Below are 14,332 nucleotides of genomic sequence, written 5' to 3'. Positions count from 1 at the left end.
TCAGTATCTCAGTAACTCAGTATCTAAAACAGTAACTCAGTATCTCAGTAACTCAGTACCTCAGTAACTCAGTACCTCAGTATCTCAGTAACTCAGTATCTAAAACAGTATCTCAGTAACTCAGTAACTCAGTAACTCAGTACCTCAGTAACTCAGTATCTCAGTATCTCAGTAACTCAGTATCTAAAACAGTAACTCAGTATCTCAGTAACTCAGTAACTCAGTATCTCAGTATCTCAGTATCTCAGTACCTCAGTAACTCAGTATCTCAGTAACTCAGTAACTCAGTAACTCAGTATCTCAGTAACTCAGTATCTCAGTAACTCAGTAACTCAGTGTCTGAGTAACTCAGTATCTCAGTAACTCAGTAACTCAGTATCTCAGTAACTCAGTATCTAAAACAGTATCTCAGTAACTCAGTAACTCAGTATCTCAGTAACTCAGTAACTCAGTATCTCAGTAACTCAGTATCTAAAACAGTATCTCAGTAACTCAGTAACTCAGTATCTCAGTATCTCAGTATCTCAGTAACTCAGTAACTCAGTATCTCAGTAACTCAGTATCTCAGTAACTCAGTAACTCAGTATCTCAGTAACTCAGTATCTAAAACAGTAACTCAGTATCTCAGTAACTCAGTAACTCAGTATCTAAAACAGTAACTCAGTATCTCAGTAACTCAGTACCTAAAACAGTATCTCAGTAACTCAGTATCTAAAACAGTATCTCAGTAACTCAGTACCTAAAACAGTATCTCCACTATTTTCCAGTATCTGAATGTACAATATACAGTCATCCTCTTATCTGAGAACATGACTGATAGTAAACTGTCGCCGGGAGGGAAAAATGCGTGTGTGTGTTGGTGGGTGAGTGTGTGTGTGTGTGTTCTCCAGGCTAACCTTTCTCTACCGGTCCTCCCTCATGTGGAGCCCTTCACCAGGATCAAAGTCAACAACTGGAGTCACCAAGGACTGTATCAGTGTGTGTGCATCTCTCTCTCTCTCTTTCTCTCTCTCTTTCTCTCTCTCTCTCTCTCTCTCTCTCTTTGTGTGTGTCTCCTGTGTGTCTTGCCAAACTAGTGTGTTATTTTTAACTTGCAAGTAAGTGTCTTGTCTGTAGCTGAGATCTGTGTGTCTTGCCAGACTAGTGTGTTATTTTTAACTTGGCTAAGTCTTGTAGCTGAGATCTGGGTGTCGTACAGGATGCGGCTGCCTCCTACTCTGTTGCGATTCCATCGCAAGATTGTAAGGCTGTTAATGTTGGTTAAAATGCATTATAAAACTTAAAAGTCAGTTAAGAACAAAATTCTTAGTTACAGTGATGGCCTACCCCGGCCGTCGCTGGGCCAATTGTGCGCCGCCCTATGGGACTCCAAATCAAGACCGGATGTGATACAGCCTGGAATCAAACCAGGGTCTGTAGTGACGCCTCTTGCACTGAGATGCAGTGCCTTAGACTTCAGCGCCACTCAGAAGCCCGTAATCATCTCACCTCCGTTGCAGGAATCCCATGCTAGCCGCCTCCTCAGCGGTCTGTTACTGTGGGTTCCCTCTTATGGGAATAGTTTCCCCTCGGTGCAGATCCAGGATCAACTTCCCCTCCCCCAATCCTAACCTTTAACAATTAGTGTGGGGGGTGGGGGGGGGTGCAAAATTAACCTAAGATCAGCGTCTAGGGGAAAATTCACCCTAAACCTTGGTATTCTGTCATGGGCGAAGTCCTCCTGCAAGAGCACATGAAACCTACACGGACAGCATCTGCCAAGACCGGTGTCAGTACAGAGGACCGAGGAGCTGTCATGATCAACCGAGAGCTACTTTATGACTAGCCATCATCCGGCGCATTGGCACCGGTAAAGCAACGAAGCAATCTCATGACTAAATATCCGGACTAAATACAGACCGGTTTGAGTCTGTTGACAATGTTACGCTATAACGTATTATAAGCCTTGTTACAAGACATTAGGTTAGTACATGGTTAGTACATGTTCCAAAGGTTAAAGGTTAGTACATGTTCTAAAGGTTAGTAAAGGTTAGTGCATGTTCTAAAGGTTAGTGCATGTTCTAAAGGTGGTAGTACATGTTCTAAAGGTTAGTACATGTTCTAAAGGTTAGTGCATGTTCTAAAGGGTAGTACATAGTTGTTCTAAAGGTTAGTACATGTTCTAAAGGTTAGTACATGTTCTAAAGGTTAGTACATGTTCTAAAGGTTAGTGTTCAAATGTTCTAAAGGTTAGTAGTTCTAAAGGTTAGTGCATGTTCTAAAGGTTAGTACATGTTCTAAAGGTTAGTACATGTTCTAAAGGTTAGTGCATGTTCTAAAGGTTAGTACATGTTCTAAAGGTTAGTACATAAAAGGTTAGTACATGTTCTAAAGGTTAGTACATGTTCATAAAGTTAGTATATGTTCTAAAGGTTAGTGCATGTTCTAAAGGTTAGTATATGTTCTAAAGGTTAGTGCATGTTCTAAAGGTTAGTGCATGTTCTAAAGGTTAGTGCATGTTCTAAAGGTTAGTGCATGTTCTAAAGGTTAGTATATGTTCTAAAGGTGTTCTAAAGGTTAGTACAAAGGGTGTTGTTCTAAAGGTTAGTACATGTTAGTGCATGTTCTAAAGGTTAGTATGTTCTATGATCTAAAGGTTAGTACATGTTCATTAGTGCATGTTCTAAAGGTTAGTACATGTTCTAAAGGTTAGTGCATGTTCTAAAGGTTAGTGCATGTTCTAAAGGTTAGTGCATGTTCTAAAGGGTAGTACATGTTCTAAAGCATTATACATGCAGTAGAAGTGTTATCCAAAAGGAATATCCTGAATACCACCAGGTGTCGTGTCATCTATGCTGAGATTCATATTCAGAGTATATAGTGTTCTAATTAAAGATGCTGCAGGTAGTCTAGTGGTTAGAGTGTTGGACTAGTAACCGAAAGGTTGCAAGATCGAATCCCCGAGCTGACAAGGTGAAAATCTGTCGTTCTTCCCCTGAACAAATCAAATCAAATTTTATTTGTCACATACACATGGTTAGCAGATGTTAATGCGAGTGTAGCGAAATGCTTGTGCTTCTAGTTCCGGCAATGCAGTAATAACCAACAAGTAATCTAACAATTCCTAAACTACTGTCTTATACACAGTGTAAGGGGATAAAGAATATGTACATAAGGATATATGAATGAGTGATGGTACAGAGCAGCATAGGCAAGATACAGTAGATGGTATCGAGTACAGTATATACATATGAGATGAGTATGTAAACAAAGTGGCATAGTTAAAGTGGCTACTGATACATGTATTACATAAGGATGCAGTCGATGATATAGAGTACAGTATATAACGTATGCATATGAGATGAATAATGTAGGGTAAGTAACATTATATAAGGTAGCATTGTTTAAAGTGGCTAGTGATATATTTACATCATTTCCCATCAATTCCCATTATTAAAGTGGCTGGAGTTGAGTCAGTGTCAGTTGGCAGCAGCCACTCAATGTTAGTGGTGGCTGTTTAACAGTCTGATGGCCTTGAGATAGAAGCTGTTTTTCAGTCTCTCGGTCCCAGCTTTGATGCACCTGTACTGACCTCGCCTTCTGGATGATAGCGGGGTGAACAGACAGTGGCTCGGGTGGTTGATGTCCTTGATGATCTTTATGGCCTTCCTGTAACATCGGGTGGTGTAGGTGTCCTGGAGGGCAGGTAGTTTGCCCCCGGTGATGCGTTGTGCAGACCTCACTACCCTCTGGAGAGCCTTACGGTTGAGGGCGGAGCAGTTGCCGTACCAGGCGGTGACACAGCCCGCCAGGATGCTCTCGATTGTGCATCTGTAGAAGTTTGTGAGTGCTTTTGGTGACAAGCCAAATTTCTTCAGCCTCCTGAGGTTGAAGAGGCGCTGCTGCGCCTTCTTCACGATGCTGTCTGTGTGAGTGGACCAATTCAGTTTGTCTGTGATGTGTATGCCGAGGAACTTAAAACTTGCTACTCTCTCCATAACTGTTCCATCGATGTGGATAGGGGGGTGTTCCCTCTGCTTTTTCCTGAAGTCCACAATCATCTCCTTAGTTTTGTTGACGTTGAGTGTGAGGTTATTTTCCTGACACCACACTCCGAGGGCCCTCACCTCCTCCCTGTAGGCCGTCTCGTCGTTGTTGGTAATCAAGCATACCACTGTTGTGTCGTCCGCAAACTTGATGATTGAGTTGGAGGCGTGCGTGGCCAGGAACGTGACAAACATGTGAAGGAACGTGACAAACATGTAAAGGAACGTGACAAACATGTGAAGGTAACGTGACAAACATGTGAAGGAACGTGACAAACATGTAAAGGAATGTGACAAACATGTGAAGGTAACGTGACAAACATGTGAAGGAACGTGACAAACATGTGAAGGTAACGTGACAAACATGTGAAGGAACGTGACAAACATGTGAAGGAACGTGACAAACATGTGAAGGAACGTGACAAACATGTGAAGGAACGTGACAAACATGTGAAGGAACGTGACAAACATGTGAAGGAACGTGACAAACATGTGAAGGAACGTGACAAACATGTGAAGGAACTTGACAAACATGTGAAGGAACGTGACACACATGTGAAGGAACGTGACAAACATGTAAAGGAACGTGACAAACATGTGAAGGAACCTGACAAACATGTGAAGGAACGTGACAAACATGTGAAGGAACGTGACAAACATGTGAAGGAACGTGACAAACATGTAAAGGAACGTGACAAATGTAAAGGAACGTGACAAATATGTAAAGGAACGTGACAAACATGTAAAGGAACGTGACAAACATGTGAAGGAACGTGACAAACATGTGAAGGAACGTGACAAACATGTGAAGGAACGTGACAAACGTGAAGGAACGTGACAAATGTAAAGGAACGTGACAAACATGTGAAGGAACGTGACAAACATGTGAAGGAACGTGACAAACATGTGAAGGAACGTGACAAACATGTGAAGGAACGTGACAAACATGTGAAGGAACGTGACAAACATGGAAGGAACGTTCAAACATGTGAAGGAACGTACAAACGTGAAGGAACGTCAAACGAGAAACGTGACAAACATGTGAAGGAACGTGACAAACATGTAGTTCGTGACAAACATGTGAAGGAACGTGAAAATTCATGTGAAATCATGTGATTATCCACAGGTGAGATCATGTGATTATCCACAGGTGAAATCATGTGATTATCCACAGGTGAAATCATGGGATTTTTCTGTAAGGTAAAAGACCTTCAATAGAAATGCCATTGCAGTACCCATTTAGTTCTGTGATTGATTTAACAGTTTCGCTGTTTTCCAAAACACTGTTGCTTTCTAACTTTTGTAACTGTGTGTGCTCTGTGCGTGTGCTCTGCGTGTGTGTGTAACGAAGACTCATTGGTAAAGACAACAACTTGGACAGCATCAGCTGGCACCTCACTTTCTCTCTTCACACACACACACACACACACACACACACACTCAGAGAGAGAGAGAGAGACAGTTGGCATACCTTAACCTAGATCTCTCTCCTCTCCTGGCTTTAGTTCCTATAATGAGCTTTGGTTTGGGATGCGGTGTTGTTTTGTCTCTATGCCCCATCTGTGTCCCATCAAAGGATGAACTATTTGGCAAATTGCGTTATGTGGATAGGCTAAAAGATGGCGCAGCGGGGACTGCATTGAGTATCCCGTTCATACACTCGTAAACAACTGGACATCTCTCTCTCTTTCTCTCAGTGCTGTTGCGACATTCACTCTCTCCGTGGGCTCTAAATGGTTGACTTGTTAATCCACAGCGATATAGGACCATTTTAAAGCATGTGTTATCAATTTATCCGACCCCAAAAACGAGTTTGAGATCGACAGACAGAAAATGAACCTGCTGTGCTGTGTTGCTGTGTACCCGGAGGTTTGAAATGAATAAATAAGGTGTTTCTCTCCATCCCGGCAGTGGACCGCGGGAGATGCTGCGGCTGCATTGATAGAGTTGAGCGATTCGTACAAAAGTGGACGAGGCAGCATCAACCGGATAGGATATCAACCTCCTAGCACTTATTGCGATAGACTGAGTCAATGTTGTTGTATGACAGCAAGATGCACTGACTGTGGACCGGACCAGAAAATGCATCGTTTCAGAGGCGAAATATGAACGCACATTCCACTTTGGTTTTCTTTTATTTGCAAGGCGTTGAGGCGCAGTGATATATTTCCGTGGATCTGAGCGGTTTATGCAACTTTTCCCGGTCCCTTTTCCATGATAACGGCGAACCCGTGCTTGGTTTACCTGGAATTTTACCAGGATCATGTGGACCCCGACGGAAGAGGAGAAAATCGGAGTTGGTGAGTTTATTAAATTCAGTTTATTGTTTTAATCTAAATAATATAGCCTTTATTTAGGCCTATGTCTGTCTGTCTTTCTCTATTCAACGAGTCCCTCACGGTTCAATACTGGAATAGAAGCAGTTTATGTCGATCAGGTCTTGGTGGGAGCACTGAACCCAGCCAGCAGCCAAACACGTGTTGACATTTCTGCACATTTTTCCAAACTGTCACGTTATCTTGCGTCTAGAAGACATAGGACAACATTGTAGCCCTAGGCTATTCCTGTTTTTTTTTGTGTGTATAAAAAAAAATCTACGACCTAAAAAAAACACACATGTTTCTCATGTTGAAGGACCTCGTGATGTCACTGTTTTAATCGAAGACAAAATCTGTAATATCACCGAGTCAAAGCTACTGCTTCCATCTCCAACAGAGGGCGATGGGAAAGTACCTTTACAACAGGTGCGCTACTCAGCTCAATGAATAGGAGAGATAGAGAAATGTGAATTATATTCTTTATTTATTTGTATTCTTTATTTATTATTATGTTGTTGCTGACATACACTCACTGTTAGGATATGGAACAGCCAGACCTCCATGTTTCATTAAGTGACAGACAGTGGTTTCTACTCTGTGTCTCAAATTGACAGACCATCCACGGAAATGCAAAAGCCATTGAGAGCAGGGGAAGGAAATGTTGACAACAGTCTGCTTAGCATGTTGACAACAGGATGCTTAGCATGTTGACAACAGGCTGCTTAGCATGTTGACAACAGGCTGCCTAGCATGTTGACAACAGGCTGCTTAGCATGTTGACAATAGGCTGCTGAGCAAGTCCAATTCATTGCAGCTGAGTAACACTTGGGAATAGCGGGTCATTGGAGTTGAATATGAAGCTTCTTAACCACATTTATATTTCTACACAGACCAACACAACTTTAAAAAAGCAGAAACAACCCCAAAAACAACCCACATCTTTCATAGGCACGAAGATAGGTTTAGGGAAAACCAAGCCTTGAGAGAGAGAGAGAGAGAGAGAGAGAGAGAGACAGAGAGGGAGGGAGGGAGGGGAGACAGAGAGAGGGAGGGAGACAGACAGAGAGAGAGAGAGAGAGAGAGAGAGAGAGACAGAGAGAGGGAGGGAGACAGACAGACAGACAGAGAGAGAGAGACACTCATGGATGCTCTCCAAAGGGACTATGAGAGATTGTGGCTGAGCATTGAAAACAGCTATTCAGCTTGGCCACCTAATAAATGTCTCTTTGTAAAGGAATGGATGCAGTCTGAATGCAGTTCCAGCCTTCGGGCCCTTCAGCCAGGCAGCCCAGCACACACTGAGTTCTCACCAACCAGTCAAAGACATGCCCTGCATCCCACTAGGAGCGAAAGACAGAGAGGAAGGCCGTAGCTATATTGGTTACTATACCATAGTCTCAGCAGAGTACAGTTCAAATAGTCATGTTGTGCAGTTTACAATGTAAATAAACCAGCACTCTTTGTTTGCAAAATAAAGTGTTCTATTCTATTGAATTTATATTTTTTGATCACTCTCTCGATATAACCCCGAAGGCCTATCTACATGTGGAAATTGACATTGTGACTGGCCAATCTACCTGATTGGCTCCAGGGAGTTAATTCCCGCCCCTCTTATCACTTCAGACAGTAAAGAGTTAACACACAGATAGCTGGGATATTATATGTCCTCATTTAATCAGTGTTGGAGGAGTGGAGGGATATGGAAGGTTTTCCTGCGTTGCTGAGTCTAAAGGGAGTCTGTGTGTGTGTGTGTGTGTGTGTGTGTGTGTGTGTGTGTGTGTGTGTGTGTGTGTGTGTGTGTGTGTGTGTGTGTGTGTGTGTGTGTGTGTGTGTGTGTGTGTGTGTGTGTGCGTGCGTGCGTGCTCGCACTCCCCGAGTGGCACTGCATCTCAGTGCTGGAGGTGTCACTACAGACACCCTGGTTCGAATCCAGGCTGTATCACAACTGGCCGGGATTGGGCATCCCATAGGGGCGGCGCTCAATTGGCCCAGCGTCGTCCGGGTTTGGCCGGTCTAGGCTGTCATTGTAAATAGGAATTTGTTCTTTACTGACTTGCCTGGTTAAATATATAACAACAAATGTACATATAACTACTGTAAAATACATCTGGCTTTGTTTTAAGTGTGTGTTTTGGGGGGGGGGTAAGTGTGTGAGTGTGTGTGAAGAGGGTGGAACAGAGTAAAGGTGTGGAGAGGTAGAACAGAGTAAAGGTGTGGAGAGGGTGGAACAGAGTAAAGGTGTGGAGAGGGTGGAACAGAGTAAAGGTGTGGAGAGGGTGGAACAGAATTAAGGTGTGGAGAGGTAGAAAAGAGTAAAGGTGTGGAGAGGGTGGAACAGAATTAAGGTGTGGAGAGGGTGGAACAGAAAAGGTGTGGAGAGGGTGGAACAGAGTAAAGGTGTGGAGAGGGTGGAACAGAACAGAATTGAGGTGTGGAGAGGGTGGAACAGAATAAAGGTGTGGAGAGGGTGGAACAGGTTAAGGTGTGGAGAGGGTGGAACAGAGGGTCTTCCAGGTGTGGGTGTGGAGAGGGATAGAGCTGGAACATAATTGAAGGTGTGGAGAGCTGGAACATAATTGTAAGGTGTGGAGAGGGTGGAACACAAGTTCCAGAATTAAGGTGGATTGTTATTTGGAAAGGCTGTGTATGAGCTGTCTAACCCAGGGCGCTTCCTGTGAGATGGGTGGTGTGCAGTTTCATGGAACCCAAAAATGGAGTTTCTCAAAGGGTCTTCCATATGGGTGGAGAGCTGAAAAGCTAAGATTACTATTACAGGTTCTAGAGTGCAGGTACTGGATCAGCAGGCTGACACTATTGGACAGCTCACATTGTCATTATGAACCTGTAACACTACTACACTACTACAGTGATGTACTACATTTGATTCACTACTGGACGGTGGTGGCAGCTGGAGTCTCAGGTTTGTAATGGTTTTGGTACTAGAGAGCAGACAGAGGGGACTACTACAGACGCACACATCACTACAGTACACACACCACTACAGTACTGGCACTACAGTACTCACACACTGACACACACACACACACACACACACACACACACACACACACACACACACACACACACACACACACACACACACACACACACACACACACACACACACACACAACTATACTAGCCAGATGCATTTACCCAGAAGGCATAGTAAGCCTTGATCAGTTCCAGTAGAATGGCATCCTTTCAACACTAATTATCGAAACAGCTGCTTGGTATTGTTATTTGCTCAACCAAGCATGACCAGGCTGGCTGTATGAGCTGTCTAACCCAGGGCGCTTCCTGTGGATGTGTGTGTGTGTACTACACTACTACAGTACAGTTTCCACTGTGGAAATGCCTACTTGTTACTCTACTGGTTCCATGATGCCCCTACACCTATGTGTCATGTAATGTGTTGTACAACACTACAGAAAGCTTGGTTTTCCCCAGTTGATAAGGGCATACTGTATTCCAGTACTACTAAGTCAGTAGAAATGTACAGTACTACAGCTGTCAGAAGAGCACAAGCCACTGCTGGCTACATTACTACACTACTACAGTACTACACTACTACAGCAACACTACAGTACAGTACACACTTACAACACACTACTACAGACACTACAGTACTACACTACTACAGTACTACACTACTACAGTACTACACTACTACAGTACTACACTACAGTACACACTACTACAGTACTACACTACTACAGTACTACACTACTACAGTACAACACTACAGTACACTAGTACACACTACTACAGTACACACTACTACTACAGTACATACTACACTACAGTGCAACACTACAGTACTACACTACACTACAGTACTACAGTACAACACTACAGTACTACACACTACAGTACTACACTACTACACTACACTACACTACAGTACTACACTACTACAGGTCAACACTACAGTACTACACTACTACAGATAAACACTACAGTACTACACTACACTACAACACTACAGTACTACACTACTACAAGCAACACTACAGTACTACACTACTACAGTACTACACTACACAGTACTACACTACAGTACTACACTACAGTACTACACTACTACTACTACACTACAGTACACTACAGTACTACACTACACATACTACACTACAGTACTACACTACTACAGTACACTACACTACAGTACTACACTACAGTACACACTACTACAGTACTACACTACACTACAGTACTACAGTACTACACTACAGTACTACACTACACTACATTACTACAGTACAACACTACAGTACTACACTACTACAGTACTACACTACACTACTACAGTACAACACTACAGTACAACACTACAGTACTACACTACAGTACAACACTACAGTACTACACTACTACAGTACTACAGGTCAACACATACACTACAGTACACACTACTACAGTACTACACTACTACACTACACTACTACAGTACAACACTACAACACTACAGTACAACACTACTACAGTACTACACTACTACAGTACTACACTACACTACAGTACTACACTACTACAGTACAGTACAGTACTACACTACAGTATTACACTGCGGTACTACACTACAGTACTACAGTACTACACTGCATTACTACACCACAACAGTACAGCACTACAGTACTATACTACAATACTGCACTACATTATTACATTACAGTACAACATTACAGTACTACACTACAGTTACTACACTACACACTACATAATACAGTACTACACTACACTACATTACTACACTACATTACTACAGTATAGTTTTACACCACAGTACTACGCCATAATACTGCACTACACAACAGTATTCCCCCTTTGGTCTCACCAACTTATTGTAGCTACAGTACATTAGTGTTAGAACAGGAGATTGAATCTGGAAAGAGTTCTGGTTTATGCTTCCTTTTAACACGATTTTGATATCAAAAGGTAAAGAATGAAGGTGCCTGTGTCAGTAGCTGGAATCAGAGGGGTGACGCCCGAGGGCTGTCTGTGGTGACGCCCGAGGGCTGACTGTGGTGACGCCCGAGGGCTGACTGTGGTGACGCCCGAGGGCTGACTGTACTACTACTACAGTACTACACTACTACTACTATACTACAGGTGACGCCCGAGGGCTGACTGTGGTGACGCCCGAGGGCTGACTGTGGTGACGCCCGAGGGCTGTCCGTGGTGACGCCCGAGGGCTGGCTGTGGTGACGCCCGAGGGCTGTCTGTGGTGACGCCCGAGGGCTGTCTGTGGTGACGCCCGAGGGCTGTCTGTGGTGACGCCCGAGGGCTGTCTGTGGTGACGCCCGAGGGCTGTCCGTGGTGACGCCCGAGGGCTGTCCGTGGTGACGCCCGAGGGCTGTCCGTGGTGACGCCCGAGGGCTGTCCGTGGTGACGCCCGAGGGCTGTCCGCCCGGGGCTGACGCCCCGAGGGCTGTCCGTGGTGACGCCCGAGGGCTGTCCGTGGTGACGCCCGAGGGCTGACTGTGGTGACGCCCGAGGGCTGACTGTGGTGACGCCCCCGAGGGCTGTCTGTGGTGACGCCCGAGGGCTGTCCGTGGTGACGCCCGAGGGCTGTCCGTGGTGACGCCCGAGGGCTGTCCGTGACGCCCGAGGGCTGACTGTGGTGACGCCCGAGGGCTGTCCGTGGTGACGCCCGAGGGCTGTCCGTGGTGACGCCCGAGGGCTGTCCGTGGTGACGCCCGAGGGCTGGCCGTGGTGACGCCCGAGGGCTGGCCGTGGTGACGCCCCGAGGGCTGTCCGTGGTGACGCCCGAGGGCTGTCCGCGGTGACGCCCGAGGGCTGACTGTGGTGATATTCCTCCACTACTGAGGGCTGTAAAGTACATACAGTACATGTTGTGGAAGTTCTCTACTGTAAGGTACATATAGTACATGTTGTGGACGTTCTCTACTGTAAAGTACATATAGTACATGTTGTGGACGCTCTACTGTAAAGTACATACAGGCTGAAAGTACATGTACATGGTGATATTCATATAGTACATGTTGTGGACCACTACTGTAAAGTACATATAGTACATGTTGTGGACGTTCTCTACTGTAAAGTATAGCTACATAGTAGGCCAGCTACATGTTTGGTAGAGTTCAGCCTTTTAGTTCTACAAGGTATATCATTCATTCCAGTGGGAAAAAAAGTACCCAAGTGTCATACTTGATTAAAAGTAAAGATACCTGAATAAATGACTCAAGTAAAAGTCAGCCAGTGATATATTACTTGAGAAAAAGTCTAAAAGTGTTTGGTTTTAAATATACATAAGTTTCAAAAGTAAATGTAATTGCTAAAATATACTTAAGTATCAAAAGTAAAAGTATAACTCATTCCAAACTCCTTACATTAACTATTTACAGATCGCCAGCGGCACAATCCAACACTCAGACATAAATATCAAACAAAGAATGTATATTTATTGATTCGCTCGGCCTCGCTCCCCAGTGGGTGGGCCTTTGCCCTCCCAGGCCCACTCGTGGCTGTGCCCCTGCCCAGTCATATGAAATCCATAGGTTAAGTCCTGAATATATTTAAATTGACTGATATCTTTATTTGAACTAACTTAGCAAAATCGTAGAAATTGTTGCATGTTGCGTTTATATTCGTAACATGTACTCTCTCGGAATCGGGAACCAAGTACAGAGAGTGAATTTAATAAATAAACGAACTTGGGGAATAAAACAACAACTACGAGAAGCGTACAGACATGAAACAGATACTCAATATTCAATGACACCTGGGGAAAGTATATTGTATATCATCACTTCCTGTTTCTCTATTATGTGTGGGAATACTTGGGAACAGATTTCTGAAATTAAAATAACTTGGAGCAGATTTCTTGGTGTTTTTACAGTCTTTTATCTCCAACAATAAAACAATTGTAAATAAAAGTTGTTGGAGCTGCCAGTTGGGGAACCCTGCAGTGTACCCTGGGAGTCGGGACGCGAGTACAGGGAGTTCAAATCGAATAATAAATAGAACATAGTACTAAACAACAACTACGAGAAGCGTACAGACATGAAACAGATACAGAGTCAATGACGCCTGGGGAAAGATCCAAAGGGACAGTGACAGATAGAGGGGAGGTCATCAGGAAGGTGATGGAGTCCAGGTGCGCGTAACGATGGTGTCAGGTGTACGTAATGGTGGGACAACTTGGCGACGTCGAGCGCCGGAGAGGGGGAGCGGGAGTAAACGTGACAACAGTTGTTTGGTTCAGTATTATTCTATCGTTATCGCCTAGGTGACGACAATCTCAGGGAGGGTGTGTGTGTGTTGTTGACAGCTATAACACACACACACACACCTCTCTTCCAGGCACTAGCTGCACAGGCTCCTAATCCGTTAGTTTCTTCACCAGGCTCCTACATTTTCCTCAAATATTAAACAGAAGCAGCGCATCATATTTCTTTTGATATGTCTAGTGCTGCCTGCTGAAGAAAGGTTGATGCCTGGAGCTGGAGAGGAGCTAGTGAGGAGCTGGAGAGAGAGAGAGAGAGACTCTGTGAGAGCTGTACAAACAGTGTCCAACATTCGGGAAGAATGTTGCAACATGAAATTTAGCCCAGGCTTTGATGGTCTGAATCCCATGGGGAACCAGAGACTTCACGTTGTCTTTTATCTTGGAGAAGTTCTAGTTGATGTTTCTCTGCCTGTCGGAAGTGTTTAACAGCCTACATCTCTCTGTGGCTTCTTCCATCCTGTGGCTTCTTCCATCCTGTCCAGCCCGGATATTTGAGGTGGTCCCTCTCTGATATTTGAGGGGTCCCTCTCCAGTTCAGCCCTGATATTTGAGGGGGTCCTCTCCAGTTCAGGCCTGATATTTGAGGGGGTCCCTCTCCAGTTCAGGCCTGATATTTGAGGGGGTCCCTCTCCAGTTCAGGCCTGATATTTGAGGGGGTCCTCTCCTGTTCAGGCCTGATATTTGAGGGGTCCTCTCCTGTTCAGGCCTGATATTTGAGGGGGTCAGGCCTGATCCTG

General features: G+C 44.4%; 1 long non-coding RNA gene across 1 annotated transcript in view; it reads left to right on the top strand.

Moving 5' to 3' along the window:
- Positions 1-5,725: 5,725 nt before the first annotated feature.
- LOC135528134 (uncharacterized) overlaps positions 5,726-14,332 on the top strand; it is a 92,266-nt gene continuing 83,659 nt past the window's right edge. The window contains exon 1 of the long non-coding RNA XR_010453509.1: positions 5,726-6,325. This is a non-coding gene — a long non-coding RNA (uncharacterized LOC135528134). The remainder of the gene's footprint in view (positions 6,326-14,332) is intronic.

The sequence above is a fragment of the Oncorhynchus masou genome, chromosome 5 (assembly GCF_036934945.1).
Source record: "Oncorhynchus masou masou isolate Uvic2021 chromosome 5, UVic_Omas_1.1, whole genome shotgun sequence".
NCBI classification, from domain to species: domain Eukaryota; kingdom Metazoa; phylum Chordata; class Actinopteri; order Salmoniformes; family Salmonidae; genus Oncorhynchus; species Oncorhynchus masou.
The sequence above is the reverse complement of the archived record's forward strand: the minus strand, read 5'-3'. Positions and strand labels throughout refer to the sequence as shown.